This window comes from Cetorhinus maximus, chromosome 5, assembly GCF_964194155.1.
Source record: "Cetorhinus maximus chromosome 5, sCetMax3.hap1.1, whole genome shotgun sequence".
NCBI classification, from domain to species: Eukaryota; Metazoa; Chordata; class Chondrichthyes; order Lamniformes; family Cetorhinidae; genus Cetorhinus; species Cetorhinus maximus.
Genome location: NC_135883.1, coordinates 3,339,788 through 3,352,667, shown reverse-complemented (window position 1 = coordinate 3,352,667; position 12,880 = coordinate 3,339,788).

Here is a 12,880-nt window from a genome sequence, read left to right as displayed (position 1 = left end):
CTAGGCTATTCCAGAGGGCATTTGAGAGTCAACCACAGTCTGGAGTCACATGTAGGCCAGAACAGGTAAGGAGGACAGATTTCCTTCCCTAAAGGACATTAGTGAACTAGGTGGGTTTTTATGGCAATCGACAATGGTTTCATGGTCATCATTAGACTTTTAATTCCAGATTTTTTTTTTTCATTCAAATTTCACCATCTGCCATGTTGGGATTCGAACCCGGGTCCCCCCGAGAATTAGCCTGGATCTCTGGAGTACTAGTCCAGTGACAGTACCACTACGCCACCGCCTCCCCATAATTATTCCCCTCCATTATCCAGATGAGATGTGTTGCCCTTACTCAGTTCCACTTTCACCTATCTAGCTGTAGCCAGACATCTTCAGTAATGCCTTATCCTCCCGCTCCCATACAGTTACCTCTGGAGTCTCCCAATGATCTACCCTTGGCACTCTCCTCTTTTTTATATACTTGCAGTCCCTTGTCATCATCATCCATAGACATGGCATCGGGTTCCACACATGGTGATGGCACCCAACTCTACCTCTCGATCACCTCTCTCTACACCTCCACTGATTGTGCTGTCTAGCCTGCTTATCCCTCAACCAATGCTGGATGAGATGCACTGTCCTCCAGGTAAACATTGGGAAGTTTGAAGTCATCATCTTCAACACTCACCATTAATTCCATCCCTCTATTCAATGACTGCTTCAGGTTGAAGCCAACTGCACATAGCCTTGGTGTCTTATTTGATCTCGAACCATGCTTCGGACCCCATATGCTCTCTATTTTATAGACAACCTACTTAAAACGTCCGTAACATCACCAGTTTCTACCTCTCCCTCAGCCCACCTTTGGCCAATACTCTCACTTTCAGATTCAACTATTTCAATATTCTCTTGACCAGCCCCAACGCCCCCCTTCCACCGCCATAAATTTCAGCTAATCTAAACCTCTGCTGCTCATATTCACACCAGATCCTGTTTATCCATCATCTCCCTTCTGCGCACTGCCCTATACTAGTTCCCATCTGGACAACCCTTCAAATTTAAGTGCCAACCTCATGTTCAAACTCCTTTATGGCCATACCAACTCGAACACCCACCAGTCTTACAATCCTACAAGAACTCTTCTCCAACTCTGGCTTTGTGTATCCCCCACTCCCTTTACCTCATCATTGGTGACTAAGCCTTTAGTTATCTATGCCTTAAGCGCTCAGCCTCGTGAGCTCTCACCTGTCCTTTAAGACACCCCTTAACCTTCAATCAAGCTCTTAATCATTGCTCATATCGTGTCCTGGCTCAGTGCCAATTTTTGTTTGATTACTCTTGTGACGTGCCTTTGTATATTTTTCTACATTAAAGTTTGTTGTTCAAGCCTTATTCAATATTAGAAAGCATCCTGTTAAAATGGATAATGAAATATGGATAGGCTATGGCATGCTAAGAATGGATCCATGGGAGTGCCTGGTCCCAACAACTTTAGCAAAGTTCTTCAACAAATGACAGATGCTAACACCAACAATTCTATGGATGTGGTACATTAACATTTCAGTCAGGCTTGCCATATCTTACCATAAAAAATTCATTTGCAAGGTAGAAAGAGAAAAAAATAGAAAGTGCCCGAGACAGCGTCAGAAAATAAAGGCTATGTCTCATAAACCTAGTCCAGCTATATTTTTCATGCAGTGATTGGACCAGTGATCATTGGTCACTTCTTCAAAATCCAAATGCAGTGGCAGGAGGCCATGGCCCAGGTAAACCTGGTGTTGGCTTGATTTGCCTGGACCATTTATAGCAACAGGTAATTAGATTAAAAGGCTTTGCGAGGCCTCATTTGGAGCATTGTGTTCAGCTTTATCCCCAGGTAAAGGAAGATATTGTGACCTGAGAAGGTGCAGAGATGATATCCGTCTGAGGACATTGAGCTATGAAGATAAATTTGATACCTGGAGTTTGCACACACTGGAGAGTTGGAAATGTAGACGATATCTCATTTAGGTATTTATTATTGTTAAAGGCAAGGACAGCATGAAAGTAGATTGCATGCCCCTGATGATAGGTACAGGGAAAACCAGAGGTGACTTGCAAAACTCAGGAAGTAATGAGCAATTTGGATGAATTAAGTTTTGCTTTTTGATTGATTAGTGCAATAGGATCCCAGAAGAGAAAATGAGAACTCCTCCTTTGCAGTCCTGTGATGTATAGACTTTAAGGGCAGAATTTCCGGGTCAGCGAGTGGGGGCGGGGCCCGCTTGCCGACACGCAAAACGACGCGTAGTGACGTCGGGCGTGCGTCCCGGCATCACCGCACGGCATTTAGATCGTCAGTTCGGTGGGCACACAGTCAAGTCAGCTGCACACCCGCCGAAATGTCAAAGGCCTATTAAGGCCATTAAGAAAGTTAATAAAGTTGTTTAGAAAGCTGCCCGTTCAACTTTGGCTGGTTGGGGGGGGGGGCAGGCGAAGAGCCCAGGCGGCCTTCACATTTTTCATGAAACCTCATCCATGGGCGGGATGAGGGTTCGTGAAGAGTTTATTAATTAAATAAAAAATTTTGAAAAAATGAATGGACATGTCCCAGCTCATGTGACAGTTTCACATGAGGGGACATGTCCTTAAAATTTTTTTTTCCTTTATTAAACTTTTCAGAACTTAAACTGCGAAAGAGTGCAGGACCCGACTCAGGGAATCACCCCCCTCCCATCCCACCCCCACCCTCACCCCAACACCTGCACAGTGCTTCCGGGTGTGCGTCACGCTGGGCGGGCTTTAATTGGCCTGTCCACCTAAAATGGCAGCGCGCACCCAATTGGGGGCGCCAATCGGGTTCGCGCTTGCTCCTGCCCGCCCCCACACACACAACCTCCCCCAACGGGGGGGCAATTCAGCCCAAGAAGAGTAGAGGCAATCACAGCACATGACTAAATCTTGAAAATAATTAATTCTATATGAGGGGTAAAGAAGAATTTTTGATAGTGAATTACTAAATTAGTTATCAAAACAGGAAATGCTGGAAATGCTTAGCAGGCCTGGCAGGGTCAGTGGAGAGAAACAGAATTAATATTTCAGCTGGATGATCCCCTAAGCTGAAACTAAGTGAGTTACACACCTCCGAGTTCTTTTTGCCTCTTGCAGAGATGATGGTGGAGGGCTGTGGCGGGGCGCAGGATAGCATATTGGCAGGAAACTAATTGAAGGATAGGACGAGGATGTACGAGTCCAATGGCCTTTTCCCTTATTGGGTGCATAAATAGAAAAATCTCGATACATGTAAGGGAAACGAGTGAATTTTTATCAATTAATCGAAGACTAGTAATGGAGAAAGTGATCAACAATGGGAGAATATCAATACAATGCTAAAAGGCATGTAGAGGATGTTAGTATGAATCCAGAAGAATTCCATAAGGTTCTGCATGCATATTTTGAGAAAATTGTATTGAGTAAATTAATGAGCTAGATATGCTAATGACAAAGCAATTGTGATCATTTTTTAATTCTTTCATGGGATGTCGATGTCGTTGGCAAGGCCAGCATTTGTTAGCCATCACTAATTGCCCTTGAGAAGGTGGTGATGAGCTGCCTTCTTGAACTGCTGCAGATAATGGGGCCTCTCAGGTAACCCATCCACACTCCCATTCTCTCAGGTAACCCATCCACACTCCCATTCTCTCAGGTAACCCATCCACACTCCCATTCTCTCAGGTAACCCATCCACACTCCCATTCTCTCGGGTAACCCATCCACACTCCCATTCTCTCGGGTAACCCATCCACACTCCCATTCTCTCGGGTAACCCATCCACACTCCCATTCTCTCGGGTAACCCATCCACACTCCCATTCTCTCGGGTAACCCATCCACACTCCCATTCTCTCGGGTAACCCATCCACACTCCCATTCTCTCGGGTAACCCATCCACACTCCCATTCTCTCAGGTAACCCATCCACACTCCCATTCTCATGAACTACGATAGAAGTATGAGCCTGCAAATTTTGGTCCATTTTTTTTAATTCATGGGCTGTGGGCATCGTTGGCTAGGCCAGCATTTGTTGCCCATCCCTAATTGTGCTCGAGAAGGTGGTGATGAGCTGCCTTCTTGAACCTCTGCAGCCCATGTGGTGTAGGTACACCCACAGTGCTGTTAGGGAAGGGGTTCCAGGATTTTGACCCAGCGACAGTGAAGGAACGGAGATATATTCCCAAGTCAGGATGGTGTGTGGCTTGGAGGGTAAATTCCAGGCAGTGGTGTTCCCATGTGTCTGCTGCCCTTGTGCTTCTAAATGGAAGTGGTCGTGGGTTTGGAAGGTGCTGTCTAAGGAGCCTTGGTGAGTTCCTGCAGTGCATCTCGTAGATGGTACACGCTGCAGCTACTGTGCGTCATTGGTGGGGGTGGGGGGGAGTGAATGTTTGTGGATGTGGTGCCAATCAAGTGGGCTGCTTTGTCCTGGATGGTGTCAAGCTCCTTGTGAATTGTTGGAGCTGCACGCATCTAGGCAAGCGGGGAGTATTCCATCACACTCCTGGAAGTGCGATGATTTACTTCCAACAGCCACAACCATCTTCCTTTGTGTTCGGAATGACTCCAACCAATGGAGAGTTTCCTGATTCCCCAATTTCCATTGACCCCAGTTTTGCTAGGGCTCCTTGATGCCACACTTGGTCAAATGCTGCCTTGATGTCAAGGGCAGTCACTCTCACCTCACCTCGGGAGTTCAGCTCTTTTGTTCATATTTGAACCAAGGCTGTAATGAATTCAACAACTTTAGATCTTAAACTCCCCCTCCCCCCATCCCCACCCCGTTTCTCCCCCCCGCCCTCCTTTTTTTTTCAATAATTTATATAGATTCTTCTTTCCCCACCTATTTCCATTACTTTTAAATCTAAAACTAAAACCTTGTTAGTCTTTTCCACCCCACCCCCACTAGAGCTGTACTTTGAGTGTCCTGTCTCCCATTCTTAATTAGCACTTTTCTTAGACAAATATCACCACCTTCAACACCTCTTTGATCCTTTTGTCTGTTACATCTTTTGATTATCTGCTCCTATCACTGCTTGCTTATCTCCACAATCACCACACCCTCAACTTCTCTCTCCCCCCCCCCGCCCCCCCCCACCTTAAACCAGCTTATATTTCACCCCTCTCCTAACTATGCTTCAGTTCTGCCGAAGGGTCGTGAAGGCTCGAAACGTTAACTGATTTCTTCTCCACCGATGCTGCCAGACCTGCTGAGTTTTTCCAGGTAATTCTGTTTTTGCTTTGGATTTCCAGCATCCGCAGTAGCTTTTAGCTTTTTGTTTTTATATCTGTAATGAGGTCAGGAGCTGAGTGGCCCCAGCGGAACCCAAACTGAGCATCTGTGAGCAAGTTATTGCAAAGCAAGTGCCATTGTCATTTTGATCAGAGAACATTTATGCTTCTCTTTGAAACATCCATAATTGTTACTTGCCTCTAGTCATGAAAAATCATTAAAATGAGAAAATATATATAATGCTTCATTCTTTGACATTAATTTACATAGGTTACAGGTTTCAACCCAGCTATAAACTTGGTGGTTCTTTCAAGTGACAATTCAGTAGAGTTGGAAAGTGCTCCCCTTATTAAGGCTTAATATTTAATATCTACCAAAAGAAGGAGCAATAAGCCCGCTGTTCAAGATTGTATTAGATTTTATAGAGCCGATTCTAATCCCATTTCAATATATCTGGAAAATCCACCTACCCAACATCAGGGAACAGTGTAAACCATTTGACAACGTGATTTTAATCGGAGGGATCGTTCCCTCCGGGACACCCTGGTCCACTCCTCCATCACCCCCTACTCCTCAACCCCCACCTATGGCACCTCCCCATGCCCACGCAGAAGATGCAACACCTGCCCCTTCACTTCCTCTCTCCTCACCATCCAAGGGCCCAAACACTCCTTTCAAGTGAAGCAGCATTTCACTATCATTTCCCCTAACCTAGTCTACTGCATTCATTGCTCCCAATGCGGTCTCCTCTACATTGGAGACACCAAACGCAAACTGGGCGACCGCTTTGCAGAACACCTGCGGTCTGTCCGCAAGAAAGACCCAAACCTCCCTGTCGCTTGTCGTTTTAACACTCCACCCTGCTCTCTTGCCCACATGTCTGTCATGTCTGTCCTTAGCTTGCTGCATTGTTCCAGTGAAGTCCAACACAAACTGGAGGAACAGCACCTCATCTTCTGACTAGGCACTTTACAGCCTTCCGGGCTGAATATTGAATTCAACAACTTTAGATCTTAAACTCCCTCCCCCCTTCCCCACCCTGTTTCTTCCCCCTCCCTTTTGTTTTTTTCAATAATTTATATAGATTTTTCTTTTCCCACCTATTTCCATTATTTTTAAATCTACAACTAATACCTTGTCAATCTTTCCACCCCACCCCCACTAGAGCTGTACCTTGAGTATCCTGCCATCCATTCTTAATTAGCACATTTTCTTAGATAATATCACCATCTTCAACACCTCTTTGATCCTTTTGTCTGTGACATCTTTTGATTATCTGCTCCTATCACTGCTTGCTTGTCCCTACAACCACTCCACCCTCTACTTCTCTCCCCCGCCCCCCACCTTAAACCAGCTTATATTTCATCCCTCTCCTAACTATACTCAGTTCTGTTGAAGGGTCATGAGGACTCGAAACGTCAACTCTTTTCTTCTCCGCCGATGCTGGCAGACCTGCTGAGTTTTTCCAGGTAATTCTGTTTTTGTTTTGGATTTCCAGCATCCGCAGTAGTTTTTTGTTTTGATTTTAATCCTGTTGGGAACATGGCAGCCAGGCTCCCTGATTCACAGGAGAGGCTGCACATCAGTCTCCCAGCAGAGGGAAAACCTCCCATGATTAAGTAGGTGGTGGAAACTGGTCCATGGGAGAAACCTGCCCATCCGTGGCAGGTTGTCAATTAGGCTCATAATGGAGCTAATAGATACCAATTATGCAGGTTAGGCATAATTAGGTATGGTTAGACAGGCTAAGTGAGTGGGCAGGAATATGGCAGATGGAGTATAAGACCATAAAATGTAGGAGTAGAAGCAGGCCATTTGGCCCATCGAGTCTGCTGCGCCATTCAATGAGATCATGGCTGATCTGATCCTCAACCACTTTCCTGCCTTTTCCCCATAACCCTTGATTCCCTTACTGATTAAAAATCTGTCTATCTCAGCCTTGAACATACATAACGACCCAGCCTCTACAACCTTCTCTGGTAAATAATTCCAGATTAGCTACCCTCAGAGAAGAAATTCCTCCTCATCTCTGTTTTAAATGGGTGACCCCTTACTGTCGAGATTATGCCGTCTGGTCCTAGACTCTCCCACAAGGGGAAACAACCTCTCAGCATCTACCCTCTCAAGCCCCCTAAGAATCTTATATGTTTCAATGAGTACTCCAATGAGTACATGCCCAACCTACTCAACCTCTCCTCATAAGAAAATCCCTCCATACCGGAAATCAACCTAGTGAACCTTCTCTGGTCTGCCTCCAATGCCAGTATATCTTTCCTTAGATAAAGGGACCAAAACTGTTCACAGTATTCTAGGTGTGGTCTAACTAGTGCCTTGTATAGTTGTATCAAGGCATCGCTATTTTTATACTCCATTCTCTTTGAAATAAAGATCAACATTTCATTTGCATTCCTTATTACCTGTTGAACTTGTATGTTAGCTTTTTGGGATTCATGCACAAGGCCTCCCAAGTCTCTCTGTGCTGCAGCCTTCTGCAGTCTTTCTCCATTTAAATAATATTCAGCTCCTCTATTCTTCCTGCCAAAGTGCATAACCTCACATTTTCCCACATTATATTCCAGCTGCCACTTTTTTGCCCACTCACTTCACCTGTCTACATCCCTCTGTAGACTCTGTGTCATCCTTACCGCTTGCCTTCCCACCTATTTTTGTATCATCCACAAATGTGGCGATGCTACATTCACTTCCCTCATTCTAACCATTAATATATATTGTAAATAATTGTGGTCCCAGCATTGATCCCTGTGGCACTCCATTAGTTACAGGTTGCCAGCCTGAAAATGCCCCCCTTATCCCAACTCTCCGCCTTCTATTAGTTAGCCAGTCCTCTATCCATGCTAATATACTACCCCATGGGCTCTTATTTTATTAAGTAGCCTTACATGCAGTACCTTATCGAACGCCTTTTGGAAATCCAAATATATTACATCTACTGGTTCCCCTTTATCTATCCTGCTAGTTACCACCTCAAAGAATTCTAACAAAGTTACAGGCATGATTTCCCTTTCATGAAGCTATGCTGATTCTGCTTGATTAGGTTATGGCCAGAATTTTCCCGTTGGCATGCAGGGGTGGGCCCTGCATGCCTGCACTTAAAATGACGCACTGTGACAGATAGGCCCCAGCATGGTTCAGGTGCAGACCATCCCAACAGTACACATCCCACTTTCCCCACTTTACTGGTGCTAGTGCCCCATGAACCAGAACCCACTTCTCCCACACCAGTCTTTGAGCCACACATTCATCTCCCTAATCTGATTTGTCCTATGCCAATTTGCAAGTGGCTCAGGTAACAGTCCATAGATGATGATGTTTGAGGTTGCGCTTCTGAACTTGGTGCCAAGCTCCTCATACTGACTATGCAGAACCACCTTCTTCGTCCTGCCTATGTCATTGGTACCAACATGGACCATGACGACTGGGTCCTCCCCCTCCCACTACAAGTTCCTCTCCAGTCCCGAGCAGATGTCCCGAACCCTGGCACTGGCCAGGCAACACAGCCGTCTGGACTCACGATCTTTGCTGCAGAGAACGGTGTCAGTCCCTCTGACTACACTGTCCCCCTACTACCACTATATTTTTGTAACTCCCCCTGCTTGAATGACTTACTCTACCGAGGTGCCGTGGTCAGTCAGCTCATTCACCCTGCAGTCCCCACTCTCATCCAAACAAGCTGAGAAAGCCTCAAACTTGTTGGACAATTGCCAGGGCCAAGGCTCCTGCACTCTGGGTCCCCTCACCTTCCTCACTTGCAGTCACACCCTCCTGTCCTTGACCACTGACCAAATCGGGAGACCCTGTCTTACGGGGTGTGACCACCTCCTGAAATTGGATGTCCAGGTAACTTTCCCCCTTCCTGATGTGCCGCAGTATCTGCGTTCAGCCTAATATCTCGGAGTCGAAGGTCCTGCAGCCGCAAACACTCACTGCAGACGTGTTTGCCCTGGATCACACCGGTATCCAGAAGCTCCCACATCCTGCATTCGGAGCACATCACCTGCCCTGCCGTCTCCAACGTGTTAATTAATTAATAACTGCTAATTAATTATTGTACTCGAACACAATCTGTAACCTCATGGCCCAGCCTATCCCTCACATCACCATTATCATCAAGCGAGGGGGATTTACCCTGGTTCAATGAAGAGAGCAGGAGGGCAAGCCAAGAGCAGCACCAGACTATAAAGAGCGAGACCTTCAGTGAGCAGAGCAGGGCTTAAATTTATGGGAACAGTCTTTTATATAAAAACAGACAAGTATGGCAAGGGAGCTCAGTCCCGTGTGCTGTACGGCCTGCAGCATGTGGGAATTCTTAGACATTCCTTGCAGTCTGGGTGACCACATGTGCAGGAAATGCCACTGGCTTGACCAGCTCGAGCAACAGGTTTTGGAGCTTGAGTGTCAGCTGGAGACACAGTGGCGCATCTGCGAGGCTGACGGCCACGTGGATAGCACGTTTTTAGATGTGGTCACTCCGCAGTTTAAGGAAGCGTAGTCAGAGAGGGAATGGGTGACCACCAGTCAGAAGAAGGGAGGCAGACAGGTAGTCAGGAAAGCCCCAGAGTGCATCTCACTCCAGAACTGTTTTTCTGTGTTGGAGAGTGGTGAGGGTGAAAGTTCTTCTAGAGAGTGCAGCCAGAGCCAAGTTCACATCACTGTGGGTGGCTCAGCTGCACGAGGTGGGAGGAGTAAGAGTGCAAGAGCAATAGTGGTAGGAGACTCAATAGTAAGGGGTGCAGACACGTGCTTCTGCGGCCAGAGACATGACTTCAGGATTGTGTGTTGCCTCGGTCAAGGATGCCACAGAATGGCTACAGGGTATTCTGAAGGGGGAGGGCGAACAGTCAGAGGTCGTGGTTCACATTGGTACCAATGACATAGGTAGAAAGAGGGATAAGGTCCTGCAACAAGAATTTAGGGATCTAGGTAGCAGATTAAAAATCAGGACCTCAAAGATTGTAATTTCTGGATTACCACCTGTGCCACGTGCTAGTGAGTATGGGAATAGGAGGACAGAGAGGATGAATGCATGGCTGAAGGGATGGTGCAGGAGGGAGGGCTTTAGTTTCCTGGATCACTGGGTCTGTTTCTAGTGAAGGTGGGGCCTGTACAAGTCAGATAGGTGGCACCTGAACCAGAAAGGGACCAAAATCCTTGCAGGGAGGTTTGCTAGTGTTATTGGTGGGGTGGGGGGGGGGAGTGGATTAAGCTAATTTGGCAGGGAGATTCAATACAGAGTGGAGGTACAAGTAGAGGGTGATGCACAGCCAAATATAGAAGAGAAAATAATTCAGTTTGGAAGGCAGTACAAATATAGACCTGTTAAGGCACAAGGGAATAATGTGAGGCCGGATTGCACCTATTTTAACACGAGGAGTCTTACAAGTGAGGCAGATGAATTGAGGGTGTTGATTAACACATGAGAATATGGTATTATTGCTATCATAGACATGGTTGAGGGAAGGGCGGGACCGGCAGCTCAATATTCCAGGGTATGGAATTTTCAGGTGTGACGGGGGATGGGAGGGAGGGTGTAAAAGAGGTGGAATTGCACTATTGATCAAGGAGTCAATTACTGCAGTAAGGAGGGATGGTATCTTAGAAGGTTCCTCAAATGAGGTCATATGGGTAGGACATAAAGGGGGCAATCACTTTGCTGGGAGTGTACTATAGGCCTCCTAACAGACAGGAGGAGATAGAGGAGCAGATATGTAGGCAAATCTCAAGTGTAAAAATAATAGGGGTAATTATAGTTGGGGATTTCAACTTCCCCAATATTAACTGGGGTAGTCTTAGTGTGAAAGGCTTAGAGGGGGCAGAATTCTTAAAATGCGTCCAGGAGAGCTTTTTCAGCCAGCACATAGAAAGCCCAACAAGAGAAGGGGTGATACTAGACCTGACCTTAGGGAATGAAGCCAGGCAAGTGGTAGAAGTATCAGTGGGAGAGCATTTTGGGGATGGTGACCATAACTCTGTAAGAACTAAGGTAGTTATGGAAAAGGACAAAGATGAACCAGAAATAAAGGTCCTGAATTGGGGGAAGGCTGATTTCAATATGATAAGACAGGATTTGGCCAAAGTCGACTGGGCGCAGCTACTTGGAGGAAAGTCTACGTCAGACCAGTGGGAGTCATTCAAGAAGGAAATTGAGAGAGTTCAGGGCCAACATGTTCCCGTAAAGGTGAGGGGTGGGACCAACAAGTCCAGGGAACCCTGAGTGTCAAGGGATATAGAGGATTGGATAAGGAAAAAAAAAGACTTATGCCAGATACAGAGGGCTGAAAACAGCGGAAGCCCTAGAGGAGTATAGAAAGTGTAGGGGGGTACTTAAAAGTAATTAGGAGAGCGAAGAGGGGGCATGAAAAAACACTGGTGGGCAAGATAAAGGAAAATCCTAAGGCATTTTATAAATATATTAAGGGCAAGAGGATAACCAGGGAAAGAGTAGGGCCCATTAGGGACCAAAGTGGTAATCTGCACATGGAGCCAGAGGACATAGGTGAGGTTTTAAATGATTACATTTCATCTGTGTTCACAATGGAGAAGAACGATGTAGGTGTAGAAGATGATCAGGGAGGGGGACTGTGATATAATTGAACAAATTAGCATTTAAAGGGTGGTGGTATTGCCGGTTTTAACAGGCTTATTAGTGGATAAATCTCCAGGCCCAGATGAGATGTATCCCAGGCTGCTATGTGAGGCAAAGGAGGAGATTTCAGGGGCTCTGACACTAATTTTCAAATCCTCTCTGGTGATGGGAGAGGTGCCAGAGGACATCGAATGTGGTACCATTATTCAAGAAGGATAGTAGGGATAAACCAGGTAATTACAGGCCAGTGAGTCTAACATCAGTTAGTTTGTCCCTCTGCAGAAATATTTGCATCCAGTTGAGTCCCTCTGGGAGGCAGCATGCCATTCGAGTGCTTTGGTGACTGCTACAAGGGAGGCTGTGTATTCCATATTTCAAAGCCTTAGGATTTTCTTGTACTGTACCCACTACACCATAGCCTCCAGCTCCTGCATACGATCACTCACTTCCTTTTCTGTGCTTTACTATTTATCTGTACAGTCACTACCTTCCAGGAACTACCTTCCGAAACCTGTCCACCCAACATGTTGGATTGCAGTCAACTTGTCCTCTGATTCAACATTCTTCTGCTCAAGCAATAGAACTCCAGCACTTCATGCATATGTACCCCACCTGAATACTTTGCAGATCAAATATGTCCCACATTATGCATGCACATAGGATCTCACCAAGAACCTGATTCCACCTTTTTAAGGCTCCTAAATTCCAAGACTTAGGTTAAATTTAATTCTCACAAGTAAATTCTTCTTCACAAAAGAGGCTGGAATAGATTTCCCAGTAGGGTGCTGGATGTAAAATAAAAGCAAAATACTGCGGATGCTGGGAATCCGAAACAAAAACAGAAAATTTGGGAAAAACTCAGCAGGTCTGGCAGCATCTGTGGAGAGAGAAACAGAGTTAATGCTTCAAGTCCGTATGACTCTTCTTCAGAGCAATGCTGTGGAAGTAAAATCCTGACATAATTTATCAATCAGTTGGATGACAATTTTGGAGCTGGGGGGGCATTAGAAGGGACATAGGGAATGAT